Consider the following 16,507-nt stretch of genomic DNA (forward strand, 5'->3'; position numbering starts at 1 on the left):
TTGGAATTTGTTCAGAATCCCGTCAATGCAAAAAAGTCGATGAAACAACCAACAGAGGTCAATTGGTCAAAATTTTGACCACATACTACACTTTTAAAGAAACACCAAACAAACTTCAAGAGCTAACCGCGCTGTGTTTACCAAGAAAGTTGACAAAGGTCAAACTTTGGGCAAAACTCAAAAGCAAAAAAACACTTAATTACACAAATTTCAAATGAAAGCCTCGACACCCGAACCAATCATCACGCTAGAGAAAAATTACCCTTCCAGAGCTTAGAATTGGCATAATTTCAACTCGACATCAAAATATCTAGATGTTGACTGAAGTCAACTCTTTCAAAAAAATAAGCCTCCCCAATGGCAAAAACTATTCAAAACTCCCCTGACCACCTCGAGAAAATGTCAACCAACCTAGCAATACAAAAGCTATACATATGCTATGAAAAGGGGAAAAACAAAAAAAAGCACACAAAAATGAACTTGAGGGTCATTACAATTTACCAATTTTGAAAAAAACCTTTATAAAAGGTAATTAAAAAAGGCGAACCAAAGAAGTAATTGACGAATTTTATAAGACGACTTAAATTTAAAATTGTAAATGAATTGATACAATTCAACATTCAGATAAATTATTAAAATGCAATCTTGAAGATAGGTTGAAGAAGTTGCAACACCCTTTTCTTTCTTGTCGTTATTGTTTTATCTTTTTTTATTCTTCTCAAAAGTAACATTATTTTTATTTGTATTTATAATTGAGTGTTCTTTTGCTGAATGATTCATATTTAGATCTTCTTTAGTTGAAAGATTTCAATCAAATTCAGCTTCAACTAGTGAGTGCCCATTAGTACACTTTGGAATGCAAGAAAACATGACGAGATTTTAAAAATAAGTGTAACATTTTCTTTTATTATTCAAATATCAAATAACCAAATGTTTAGAAGAAGCAAACTATAGTTGAACAATACTAGAAACTTGTTAAACATATCTAATGTTCTAAAGTAAGATAGACATAATATTTATATGAATTGTCTTATAAAGGTTATTGATGGAACAAAATTTTATTCTTCTTGATATTCCTTGTGAGATATGATAATTTCCATCATTTTCATATCTTGTCAAAAAAATTGAGCCATAATTGACAATATTGTGATTTAAAATATAATTAGAATTATCCGAAAGGCTATGTTCACATGTAACTTGGTTGAGATTGCATGATATATGTGAAGATAGTCTTTCAAATAATACAAATCATATTTTAAATTAAAATATTGTCAAGTATGGTTCAAACCTTTTGACAAGTTATGAATAAGATGGAAATTATCGTATCATGCAAGGAATAGCGAGAAGTATCAAATTTTGTTCCATCGAGGACCTCTGTAAGGTAATTCATATAAACCTTATGTCTATCCTACTTTATAATATCATATATTTATAACAAATTTCTCGTATGGTTCAATAATAAATTCCTCCTTGTTTACTTTTGGTTCATATGCATTTTACAAATGAAATAAAATTGTTAATCTTATTTTGATTATCCATCATGTTTCCTTCCTCTCTACAGTGTATTAACAGGCTCTCACTAGTTGAAACTGAATTTAATTGGAATCTATCAACTAAAGAAGATTCAAATATGAATCTTTCGGTAAAAAAATATTCAGGTATCAAAACAAACAAAAAGAATGTTGGTCATAATAGAAAAGGAAGATAAAATAACAGCGAAACAAATAAAAGGATGTTGCGACTTCTTCCAATTAGCTTCAAGATTGCATTTTAATCATATCTCTGAATGTTGAATTGTATCAATTCCCTAACAATTTTAAATTAATGTCATCTTATAAACTTTTATCAATTACTTCTTTGGTTTGTTTTTATTAACTACCCTTTATAAAGGTTTATTTCAAAATTCATCAGCGAGAATAATAGGATCTATCCAAGTGTGTTTCCCATCCTTCTTTATGTGAGATATATATAGCTTAACCACTATATGTATTAGCCGCTATCAATTCATGTGTTATATATGCTAGAGTCATATCATTGTTATTCCTTGTTGATAATCCAGACCATGGTAATTCTAAAAGATTAGAAATCTTCAACATCCTTTTTACATTTGCGTAATTTTGTGGCCTTTAAACTGTTCCTACATTTCTTCAACGGACTTTTTGCATGAACCCAAGAGCTTCTCGGGTTTTCAATAGTCTAATTTTTTTAAAAACAAACATTCTAAAAGTCACCTTCTAGGTGAAATTGTACTACACGTCAACTTTGGTAAGATCTTTTCCCGTGCTAGGTAATATATAAAGAAAACAACAATATACAACAAATATAAATCATTTGCAACAATAATATACAATAAATATAATAAAACTACTCATACCATTTTCAATCTGCTCGAGATTATCTTGATTTTCTTCAACACTAACAAGTTGTTTTAATTATTCACTCAGTAGCCAATCTTGATGACACGCTAAAACATGCACCAATTTAGGAACAATGTACTCCTAAATGAATCAAGAAGAAATCGTCCCTAAATAAATGCAGATTCGGATGCGACACTTGAAACAAGAACAACTAATACATCACAAGCCATCTAGCCTGTATTGGAAATCTAGCTATGTGAAGTTTCCACGAAAGTAGGATGTTAAATTCTTTAGTGTCATCCTCAAATTCTGCAGCAAAGTTTTTATCTAATTCTATTCTAGCATTCATACCTCCACTGACAGCTTTATAATGCTTTAGATCTCTCATGAGTGAATCTAAATGTCCTTTACCTTGGGTATATACCTAACTACCAGTAATTGATTCTATTTTTCAACCGATTGACGCATTTTCAATCTCTAATGGAAGCTTCTTTGTCAATAACACAATAAATTGTTGCATACTCTTTGGGTACATATCCTAAATATCCTATTATTACGATATAAAGTGACTAATTAGTCAGTCTTGACTTATCTATTAACTTACAAAGGAAATTATAGTTATATATACCATGAACCTTGTATATCATTCTCCTTTTACTTTGTTCCTCCTCTTTGTTTAATCAAAAATCAAAACGCATTTCATTTACTTAATACTCCTAAAAGGATATCTATAAAAATGAGAGATAAAAAAACCCCAAACCGCAGCCTCAACCCACTAATAAAAAAATTTCCGTTAAACTTAAAACTATGTAAAAGGGATACTAGATAGTCTTGTTTCATGTATAATTTTAAATATAGAAGCAAAGATCATATGATGAACTTCAAGAAGACCATAAAAATGGTTTCCCAACTTTGAATTCTCAAAAAGTAAAATATACAAGAAAATAAGCAAAGACAAACAAGAAAAATAAGCCAAGATTTCAACCATACGGATCAACCTAAACTAAGATTTTTCGGCTAAAACTACACTAAGTAACCCAATAATGGCCATAAGTCAACTAACGATAAAAATGCCAAAACTTATCCTAAATTGCAACCTTAATAGACAATATTGCTCAAAATACAATTAATCTAATGAGCCATGTCTAAGGAAGGAGAAACTGTAACCGACTTTGAGGTCGAAACACACATGAACTACAACTGAGGTGATTTTTCCTTTCAAAGGGCCTTTGAGTGATGTAAAGCTATCAATAACGCCACAGGAACACAAAAAAAACACAATAATACCGAAATCAATAAAGGAAATCAGAAATGGAAAGAAATCCAAAAAATACAAATATGGGACCCGCGCACAGAGTAACAAAGCAACTCTATCATGAGGTCCCAAATTTCTCAAGGAAGTTGTGCCCCAAAAATGGGCACAATCTGAGCTACCGTCGAGCCAAAATAGTAACCCCCATTAATTTAGCTCAAAAGGAATCAACAATGGTGAATTAAGGAAGAACTTGCAGAGATAAACAATGAAAACGGAATATTTATTGCTCCTGGATTGTGGCCATGTAACTCCCTAATCAATTCCACCAAGAAACACTCAAATCCTTCAAACCAATACCTCTTAATCGCCGAAACAAGTTAGAAATGATACATGCAAGCTAAAAAAGGGGTCTTTAAAACACCAACTACCAATCAATTGGCCTTTGCCAACGTGGAGATCACATGCGATCATGTAGGTCAGCCGAGCTGACCCTCTGCAAACCGGCACTAGGCCTGCGAACACAGAGTCTAGGACAATCTACCCTTCATAAATGCAACCAAGGTACAGTAAACGCAAAAGGGGCTACCCTCCGCGAATGCGGTGAGATCCACACGAATGTAGAGGCCCAGACACTTGGTCTCCATGAATGTCGCACCAACAACACTCCATTAGTTGTTCCACAAGGAAGCCAAAGTCCTCCGTCTGGGGCTTGGAACTCGTTCGAAATACCTTCAATGTAAACAAACTATGCTACCTAGTGTGAAACGACATTCCAAATGCAAAAAATCAATGAAACAATCAACAGAGGTCAATTGGTCAAAATTTTGCTAAAGACTACACTTATAAAGAAATGCCAAACAAAACTCTAGCGCCACAAGGTCATCACGATCACATTAAAAACTGAACCAAAGGTCGTTCTAGGCCAAACTTGGCATTCTAGAGCTAACAACGCTGACATAATTCCATTTAAGTGTGTTTACTAAGAAAGTTGACTAAGGTCAAACTTTGGGCAAAACTCAGAAGCTAAAACGCCTAATTACACAAATTTCAAATGAAAGCCTCAGCAACCAAACTGATCATCACACTATATAAAAATTACTCTTCAAGAGATGATTGTCCTGACATTATTTCAACCCGACATCAAAATATCCAGATGTTGACTGAAGTCAACTCTTTCAAACATTAAGCCTCCTAAATGGCAAAAACTACTCAAAACTCACCTGGCCACATCGGAAAAATGTCATCCAACACAGAATCATACAAAAGTTGTGTGAAGGGGAAAAACAATAAAAGCACACAGAAATGAACTCGAAGGTCATTACAGGTTACGAATTTTGAAATAAACCTTTATTAAAGGTAATTAACAAAGGCAAACCAAAGAAGTAATTGACGAAGTTTATAAGACTACTTAAATTCAAAATTGTAAATAAATTGATACAATTCAACATTCAGATAAATAATGAAAATGCAATCTTGAAGATAAGTCGAAGAAGTTGCATCACCCTTTTGTTTTTTGTCGTTATTGTTTCCTCTCTTTTTTTTTCTATCAAAACAAACATTTTTTGATTTGTTTTGATACTTGAGTATTCTTTTGCCGAATGACTCATATTTAGATCTTCTATAGTTGAAAGATTTCAATCAAATTCAGCTTTAACTAGTGAGAGCCTATTAGTACACTTTGAAATTCAAGGAAAATGACGAGATTTTAAAAATAAGTTTAACAATTTCTTTTATTTTTAAAATATCAAATAACCAAAAGTGAAGAAGAATCAAACTATAGTTGAACGATACTAGAAACTTGTTAAAAATATTTGATGTTCTAAAGTAAGACATAATGTTTATACGAATTGTCTTATAGAGGTTATTGATGGAACGAAATTTTATTCTTCTCGATATTCCTTACGTGATACGATAATTTCCATCATTTTCATATCTTGTCATAAAATTTGAGCCATAATTGACAATATTGTCATATAAAATATGATCAGAATTATCCGGAAGACTATATTCACATGTAACTTGGTTGAGATTGAATTATATATGTGAAGATAGTCTTTCGAATAATACAAATCATGTTTTAAATGAAAATATTGTTAATTATGGTTCAAACCTTTTGACAAGATATGGAAATGATTAAATTATCCTATCATGCAGGGAATAGCAAGAAGTATGAAATTCCGTTTCATCGATAACCTTAATAAGGTAATTCATATAAATCTTATGTCTATCCTACTTTATTATATCATATATTTTCAATAAATTTCTAGTATCGTTCGATAATGGTTAGTTTCTTGTTTACCTTTTGTTAGTATGTAATTTACAAATAAGATAAATTGTTTATCTTATTCTGATTATCTCGTCATGTTTTCTTCCACTCTACAGTGTATTAACAACCTCTCACTAGTTGAAGCTGAATTTAATTGAAATCTATAAACTAAAGAAGATTCAAATATGAATCTTTCGGTAAAAGAAGATTCAAGTATCAAAACAAACAAAAAGAATGTTGGTCGTAATAGAAAAGGAAGATAAAATAATAACAAAACTAATAAAAAGTTGTTGCGATTTCTTCCACTTAGCTTCAAGATTGCGTTTTAATTATTTCTCCGAATGTTGAATTGTATCAATTCACTAACAATTTTAAATTTAAGTCACGTCATAAAATTTTGTCAATTACGTCTTTGGTTCATCTTTATTAACTACCCTTTATAAAGGTTTATTTTAAAATTAATCAGCAAGAACAATATGATCTATCCAAGTGTGTTTCCCATCCTTCTCAATGTGAGATATATCTAGCTTAACCGCTATATGTATTAGCCACTATCTATTCATGTATTATATAATTTAGAGTCATACCATTGATATTCCCTGTTGATAATCTAGACCATGGTAGCTCTAAATGCTTAGAAATCTCCAGCATTTCCTTTTGACATTTGCGTCATTTTGTGGCAATTAAATCGTTCCTACATTTCTTCAACAAGCTTTTTGCATAACCCTGGAGCTTCTCGTTTATCCAATAGTCTAATTTTTAAAAAAACTGAACTTGTAAAAGTCACCTTCTACGTACAACTGTACTACATGTCTAGTATGGTAGGATTTTTTTTCCGTGTTAGATAAATCTAAAAAGAACTAGAATATACAAAAAATACAAATTATTAGCAAAAACAATATATAATAAATATAATAAAAGTACTAATGCCTTTTTCAATTTGCTCGAGTATAACTAGATTTTCTTCAACAATAACAAGTTGTTTTAATTATTGACTTCGTAGCCAATCCTGAAGACATGATAAAGCATGCACCAATTTAGGAACAATGTACTCCTAAATGAAACACGAAGAAATCCTCCCTTACTGAACGCAGATTCGGATGCGACACTTGAAACTGTAACAACTAATACATGACAAGCTATCTAAGCTTGAATTGGAAATCTAACTTTGTGCATTTTCCATCAAAGTGGGATGTTAAATTCTTTAGTGTCATCCTAAGTTTATTCAAGATAAGGTCACGTCCCTTTACAATCAAAGTCTTAACAATAGTATTAAAACATGAAAGAACTAGAAACATTAAAAGTCCTTGTCCTTGATCTATGAGGACATACCAAAAGATGTCTTGGAAGAAGTCTAATCCAAGCTCAAACTAGAGAGATACTCAATTACTGCAACCTACACTTGTAGTAAAACATAGAAGAAGAATGGGTTAGCACAATTAAGTACTAAGTATGATAGTCATGCAAAAACATGCTTCAAAAGGACATTTGATTTGAAAGTCATGCTTTTATGCCATTTTGGTAAAACATCATGAATATGAGTAAAAGAGGCATAATATCAGTCATAACCAACATGCAAGTCATTTATCCACATTAGAACATAATCAGCCATATAATCCATTACCTTTTCTTTAAGCCATCACCTCAAGTAACCTTCATGCTATACCTTGTGCAATGTATGGATAGCGTCTCATACCACCATCCACACCAAGGTACCACATTAAGGTCACCAAAAGTGAACTTACGATTCATCCTTTCCGCCTTTACACTATAAAGCATATAAGAAACATAAACATCACATGAATCACATTATCACATTAAGACCAACATCTAAGACAACTCTAAGTCATACTTATGCAACGTGCAAGTAGCATCCCATATTACTACTCACACTAAGTACTCCTTTGAAGTCACCATAGACAATGCACATTCATATACAACAAGTCATAACAAGGAAGTAACTCGTGATACAACCCAAGTATATCATGCATTTTTATATTTAAATTTATAAGAGTCAACATTCTTCATTAGCTTCATTACATTAAGAGCACCTCTATTCATTAAACATTAGATCACCATTCTCATAAATGTCATTATAAAAGCCCATTCATTTCATTAACATTATAAGGAACACACCATGACCTCCCTCAAATGCCTACTTGTGCAATGCATAGATGGCTTCCCATACCACCTCCCATACTAAGTAGTACATCCTTAAAAAGCCATAGTTCATTAACATTCTTTGTTGGGGTAAGCCTTAATCGACATAGACCATGTGAGCTTGACATGGAATCCCGGTGTCACCCTCACCGGATAAGGGATTCCTAGTTGCCTAAGGTAGGACCATTGTTCTTTAGCTTGAGTGGATCCATTAGCTTGACCTATGTGGGTACATAGTTATGGGATAGAGAGATTGCTCCTAGATACCCCGCCTCAACTCACAGATGAGCATCCATCTCAAAAGATTGCTACTAAGTACCCCGCCTCAACTCACAGATGAGCACCCATCTCAAACCATATCCTCTCGGTGCCTAGCATTATTCCCCACGGAGTACATTAAATTAGTTCAATATGGGATAAGGGATTGATACTTGATACCCCACCTAAACTCTCGGATGAGCATCCATCCCAAACCCAACATTCATTCATTCATTGGAAAGCTCATAGATTCAATGATGAGAATAGACTTTCACCTAAGAACCCCATTATTGTGAGAAAGCCATTTCACAACAAGTCATTAACATTCATTAGAGTACAATTGATACTAACCTTTCAATAATTACTTCATCATTAACATTATCATTGAACTTCATTCATTCTTCATTCAAGTGTGTGTGTATGTGAGAATAGACTTTCACATAATCACCATCATTCACAACTGTTAATAGAGAGATAACATTCAATCCTAACATAATTAGCTTTTAAACATGATCATCATTCATTCATTTAGATCACACACATGCTTCACTTCATAATTATACATTAACCTCCCCATGTAGGTACACATAATATATCTATCAATTCAATACCACAATATACATAGTAAATAAACACCTCCACCTTTCAAGTGAATTAACATCAACTCATAAATCCAAACTACTACGATAGAATAGGAAATTGGCATGATTCAATCACTTAATTCAACAATCTAAATCAATCTAGGAATAATTCATAAACATTCATTCATGATTAACAAACCCATTTCATAAAGGTACAATTTAGGAATTGAGAGAAATCATGGGTTCATAGAGTAATTTCATCACAAATCATCAATTAAACACCAATACAATCATAATTTATCATTAGAAATCATTTGACAATGTTTGAGGAAAGAACCCATGAGATTGAGTAAAACCCTAGATTTTTCATGATTTGAAATCACTTTTGAATTGGCTCCTTGAATGGAAAATTAAACAAGGATCAAGACCACCATACCTTGCTATTGATTCCCACTAAATTCCATTGAAAATCTTTTGAAAAATCTTGAAGAATTTAACCTTGGAAGCTTGAAATCTTCACCTTCTATGGAGGTTTCTACAGAGAGACTTTTGGAGGGGAAGGGAAGTTTGTATTTGGGGTTTCGAAATAATGGAATGTAAAATAGAGTTTAACATTTTTAATACTCTTAAAATACCTTAATAGACCCAAAATAACCATCCAAACACTTAACTAAACTAATTAGCTAATTATCAAACAACCCCTCACCAAGGCCGCGACTTGGGCAGAAAACTGTGGCCATTCACGAGACCCCCATCCACGGACCGTGGATGGGGTCACGGACCGTACTGTCCCCTCTGTGGTTCATGGCTGTGGCCTGTTTTGGGGCCCTTGACCTACGAGGCCATCCACAGGGTGTGGATGGACCTATGGGGCGTGGACCCCTTTCGTAGGTCACCCCATTTTGGCCAACTCTAATGTTCTTTGGGGTCTTGGGGATTAGACTTAGGGTCCTCCTCAAGGACCCCTAGAGTGGTCCTTAGGGAGTCATACCTTGACGTTTGACTCCTAAACCCCTCAACCATGACTCGGGACAACATGAAACACCATCAAACCTCACACCAACTTAAACGCACACACGTTAGGCTCTAGTTTCACTTATTCATTTTTAGGGTTGTTACATCAGCACCATACAAAAACTATGAGAAGGGGAAAAATAATAAAATCACACAAAAATGAACTGGAGGATCATTACAGTTTACGAATTTTGAAATAAACCTTTATAAAAGGTAATTAACAAAGGCGAACCAAAGAAGTAATTGACAAAGTTTATATGAAGACTTAAATTTAATATTGTAAATGAATTGATACAAATCAACTTTCAGATAAATGATTAAAGTGCAATGTTGAAGACAAGTTGAAGAAGTTGCAACACCCTTTTGTTTTTTGCCGTTATTGTTTACTCTCCTTTTTTTTCTCAGAACTAACATTATTTTTATTTGTTTTGATTCCTGAGTGTTCTTTTGTCGAATGGTTCATATTTAGATCTTCTATAATTGTAAGATTTCAATCAAATTCAGTGTCAACTAGTGAGAGCCTATTAGTGCACTTTGGTATGCAAGAAAACATAACGAGATTTTAAAAATAATTTTAACAATTTCTTTTATTTTTCAAATATCATATAACCAAAAGTTAAGAAGATGCAAACTATTGTTGAAAAATACTAGAAACTTGTTTAAAATATCTGATGTTCTAAAGTAAGACGTGTATAATGTTTATATGAATTGTCTTATAGAGGTTATCTATAGAACAAAATTTATTCTTCTTGATATTCCTTACATGATACGATAATTTCTATCATTTTCATATCTTGTCAAAAAATTTGAGCTAAAATTGACAATATTGACATTTAAAATATGATCAGTATTATCCGGAAGACTATGTTCACATGTAACTTGGTTGATATTGTGTGATACATGTGAAGATAGCCTTGCGAATAATACAAATCATATTTCAAATGAAAATATAGTCATTATGGTTCAAATATTTTTATAAGATATGAAAATGATGGAAATTATCATATCATGCAAGGAATACTGAGAAGCATAAAATTTCATTCCATCGATGTCTCTATAAGGTAATTCATATAAACCTTATGCCTATCCTACTTTATAATATCATATATTTTCAACAAATTTCTAGGATCGTCGGATAATAGTTTTCTTTTGTTTAATTTTTGTTAGTATGTGTTTTACAAATAAAATAAATTGTTAATCTTATTTTGATTATCTCGTCATGTTTCCTTCCACTCTACAGTGTATTAACAAGCTCTCACTAGTTGAAGTTGAATTTGATTGGAATATATCAACTAAAGAAGATTCAAATATGAATCTTTTGGTAAAAAAGATTCAAGTATCAAAACAAACAAAAAGAATGTTCGTCGTAATAGAAAAAGAACATAAAATAATAATGAAACAAATAAAAGGATGTTGCGACTTCTTCCACTTAGCTTCAAGATTGCATTTTAATCATTTCTCTGAATGTTGAATTGTATCAATTCAGTAAAAAATTTAAATTTAAGTCACGTTATAAACTTTTGACAATTACCTCTTTGGTTCGTATCTATTAACTATCCTTTATAAATGTTTGGTTCAAAATTCGTTAGCAAGAACAATATGATCTACCCAAGTGTGTTTCCCATCCTTCTCAATGTGAGATATATCTAGCTTAACCAATATATGTATTAGCCTCCATCAATTCATGTGTTATATAAGTTAGAGTCATACCATTGTTATTCCCAGTTGATAATCCAGACCATGGTAACTCTAAAAGTTTAGAAATCTTCAGTATTTCCTTTTGACATTTGCGTCATTTTGTGGATATTTAATTGTTCCTACATTTCTTAAACAAACTTTTTGTCATAACCAGGTGCTTCTCGATTATCCAATAGTCTAATTTTTTAAAAACTAAATTTGTAAAAGTCACCTTCTCGGTACAACTGTACTACACGTCCAATTCTTGCTAAATTTTAAGAGAACCACAATATACAAAAAATATAAATTATTTGCAAAAATAATATACAATAAATATAATAAAAGCACTAATACTTTTTACAATTTGCTCAAGATTATCCAGATCTTCTTCAACACTAATAAGTTACTTTAATTATTCACTTCGTAGCCAATCTTGAAGACAAACTAAAACATGAAACAATTTAGGAACAATGAAATCCTAAATAAATCAAGAAGACGTCCTCCCGTACTAAATACATATTCGAATGCGACACTTAAAAATGGAACAACTAATATATCACAAGTTATTTAAGCTTGAATTAGAAATCTAACTTTGTGCATTTTTCACCAAAGTGTGGTGTTAAATTCTTTAGTTCCATCCTCAGTTTATTCACCAAACTATTTATCTAATTCAATTCTAGCATCCACACCTCTATTGACAGCTCTATATTGCTTTAGATCTTTCATGAGTGAATCTAGAAGTCTTTTACCTTGGGTACTTACTTGACTACCGGTAATTGATTCTAATTTTCAATGGATTGACCCATTTTCAATGTCCAATGGAAGCATTTTTGTCAATAACTCAATAAATTGTTGTATATTTTTAAGGTTCATATCTTCAAGATCCTATTATTACAACATAAAGTCACTATATAGTCATTCTTGACTTTTCTTCTAAGTTACCAAGGAAATTACAGTTATGTATACCATGAACCTTGTATATTATTCTCCTTCTACTTTGTTCCTCTCTTTGTTTAATCAAAATAAAAATTCATTTCATTTTTATATAATTCAATGAAGAAGAAGAAGAAGCAACTTAGAACCTCAACCTACATATTGATATACTTAATACTCCTAAAAGGATATCCAAAAAAAAAAATGAAAAAAGACAATTTAGAACCCCACCCTCAACCCACTAGTCATAAAAAATAATATCTAGTTAAACTTAAAACTATGCAAAAGAGATACTGGATAGTCTTGGTTTATGTAAAATGCAAAATATAGAAGCAAAGATCATATGATGAACTTCAGCAAGACTCAAGAAACTGTTACCCAACTTTAAATTCTCAAGAAAATAAAATAAGCAAGAAAAAAGCCAAGACAAACAAGAAAAATGAGCCAAGATTTAATTTTTTTTGGTTTTCTTTACCTCTTTGAGATCATCCATTATGCAGAAATTGAAGAGTGAGAAAATATTTGTTAAAAAAAATGAAAAAAAAACTATTTGAGAAAGATTAGGATCATCCATTTCCCATATTTTCTGCAGAAGGATTGTTGTGCATCAAAAGTTTTTTTTTTTTTTTTTTAAATCTAACCTTGTAAAAGTCACCTTCTAGGTACAAATGTACTGCACGTCAACTACATTAGCATCTTTTCTCGTGCTAGCTAAATCTGTAAAGAACAACAATATACAACAAATATAAATCATTTGTAACAACAATACACAATAATTATAACAAAAGTACTAATACTCTTTTCAATTTGTTCGAGATTATCCAAATCTTCTTAAACACCAACTTAAATAGAATTAACTAATAAATCTAAAAGACAAAGTTATTTGAAATATGAATTACCTAAAAACAATAATAATATAATGATAACCAAAGTAAATTTATTATCTAATACTTAAAGTTAAACATATAAGTAAAGAATTAATGCAAAACAGTTCTTAACAATAATTACTAAAAGTAAATTTATTATGTAATAGTTAAAGTCAAATAAAGAAGTAACGAATTAATGAAAAATAGCTCTAAACAACAATCACTAACAATGGAAAATTAATAATCAAACAAAGTAGGTTAACAAAGGTGGGAAAGAAAACATGAACTGCCATCAAAATTAACCAAGACTAAAAATAATTATAAATAATTATTTAATGAACAAAAAAGTTGCTTGGAAAAGTTCACTATCACTGGAGAACAACCAAAACTACAACACCCATCTAAACTAAAATTATCAACACTAAAAGAAATGTAATAATACTAAATCAAACTTAACAAAAAAAGAATATAACTTGTTGAGTTTTAACTTTTCTATCTAGATCTAAAGAGTAGATTGAATATATACTAAAATAATAACAATCTCACTAAAATTAAACACCACTGCCAAAGATGTTGGCAAAAGAGATGAATGACTACTCGAATAAGATGTTAACACAGAGAAACTGACCTTTTCTATTACTTTTCGAAAACGATGATACAAGTCTTTAAATAGAACTTGGAAACAAACAAACCAAAAGAAAAAAATAGGGCACTAGTTTAGCACTAATCCATTACCAGCTAACTGACTAACATCAACTAACTAAGACTCCTAGAGCTAGTTAACTGGAAACATAAAAGACTCCTAAAAGTACTTCCACTAATACCACTAAACTTTTGAATCAATCAACTAACAAAACACATTCTCACAAATAAAAAGTAAACGAAACACAGGGAAGATCAAAATAGACTTGAAACCAAAGCAGATGATGCCAGAGTAGAAAATCTCCCTAGAAATGAACGGTTGATGAAGACCTGGTTCATTGTAGTTAGTTGGTGTTAACCAAAAACCTGAAAATGAAAAAAACAAACATAAAAGGGGAGTGGGTAAGAGGGTTATTTGTTGGTTGCGCGAGCTTGAGCCTGAGCCTGAGCTTGCTGGTCACAGTTTTGAGCAACAATGAAGTGGAGCAGTGATGTTTTTCTGGTGAGATCTGGTGGTTCGTTTGACATTCTCTGAAGTGGCGAAAAGGATGGACTAGGGTTTTGGTGGTGAGATATGGGGGTTCATTTGTCGTCCACTAGAGTGGCGAAGAGGATGGAGTGAGGGGTTGGTTGTGAGGTCTAGGGATTTGTTTGTGTTCACTGGAGTGGTGAAGAGGATGGAGGGGGATTTTAGTTATGATATCTAGGGATTTCTTTGTGTTCACCGGAGTGGTGTAGAGTACGAGATGGGGTTTTGGTGGTTCGATTGCCACTCGCTAGAGTGGCAAAGAGGATGGAGTAGGGTTTTCGTTTTAGACTGTGTGGTTGTAGGCGGAGCTACCGTTGGTTGTTGTTTGGTGCTCCGGTTCATCGGAGGGTGGAGCTCTTCACAGATAGCAGCATGAGAAGGGACGAAGGAGGGTAAGGTAGTAGTTTTGGCTCTTGTAAGAGCTTTGAGCTCATTTAGCCATTGTGTTTTACCGAAACTTGGAGCTCATCTATGAGTTCTTTTATCGGTGAGAGGTTGTGGTGAGGGAGAAAGCTAGAGTGTGGTTGGTGGTGGAGGCTTTCTGGTGGTTTGGTGGTGTCTTTGTTTGTTGTCTTCTCTAGCATTAAGGAGAGAAGACGGGTGGTGGTTTGGGTTGTTTCGCAGAACAATGGTGGAATTGAGATCTCGACATGAAGGGGAAAACTTTTTTCAGGACTCTCCATTTTAGAAATTCCTCACCCCCCCCCCCCCACCCTTCCCCACCCCAAAACCTAAAAATATTCATCAGTTCTTTACTTCATGATCAAGTAAAGCATTATAAAAACAATCAAAATTATTGACTAGTGAATTTGTGCTAAAAACAATATGTTCATTAAATTTTTATCTATGTAATTCGTTAGTTGTATTTAATTAATTAATAGATTGTGCACAAATAAGTATAATTAATAGCGTATCAAAATATAATTTAATGAAACATGATGGTTTAGAAAAATTAAACAATATTTTATAGTCTACACACTGTGAAAAAAATATTAATAATTAAAATCAATCAAAATTCAAAATAAACTAATTAAAATCATAACAATTTTTTTAAAAAAATGGATAATTATCAATAATTGTATAAAGTTGGAGAAAATATATTTTGAACTTTTTAAAAAATAAAAATTTAAAGTATTAACTTTAAAAATGTCAATTGATTCAAATAAAGAACGATCGCACAAATTTCATGAAAATGAATATTTGATGTCACATAAACTAATCCAGATACTTTCATAGTAAGAAGAAAAGCGATTATAAGTAATTTAGTAATTCTTTTCACGTGCACCCAATCGCTGCTCACTAGTTCACTGCAATGATTCCAACTTTAACAAAAGAATTCTCGAATTCATGTCTCGGGCCAATTTCGCAAGAAGCATAATTTGGATATGTTTTCTCAAATCCAATAGCTCTACTTAACATTAGGTAGAGCATAAAGATACCATTTTTTGGTGCGGAACTAGTAGGTGGTGATTTCATGAAAGTGGTAGTGTGGTAGATGGTAGTGTGGTAGGTGAGTAACTTATTTTCAAGATTTTATTATAATATCTTTTTACTAAGTGTCTTAATCTTGATATCTCTTTAATATTACTTTTAGGTAGTACTAAATTCATGGTAATATGTAATAATATTTACTGTAATATTTTTCTGATAATTGTTTTAATCTGAACATTTCATTAATATTATTTATGATATATTCTAAATATAACATATCTTGGGTTCTTTGATACATACATAAATTTTCTTCCATTAATTGTTCTAATAATTTTATATCTTCCATAGATTATGTCCAATATTGTAAATATTCATATTTCATTTTAGTCTGAGTTTATCTCTAAATCGTACCATTCTATTCTTTCGTAGTCTAAATCATGTAAGTCTATTTCATACCATTGTTGGTTCAATATATCTTCTGGTTCGTTATTAAATATTTTTTCCCATAAGATTCTTCTTAATTCAATTATTTTTATAT

The sequence above is a fragment of the Solanum stenotomum genome, chromosome 6 (genome assembly GCF_019186545.1).
Source record: "Solanum stenotomum isolate F172 chromosome 6, ASM1918654v1, whole genome shotgun sequence".
In the NCBI taxonomy this organism is placed as follows: domain Eukaryota; kingdom Viridiplantae; phylum Streptophyta; class Magnoliopsida; order Solanales; family Solanaceae; genus Solanum; species Solanum stenotomum.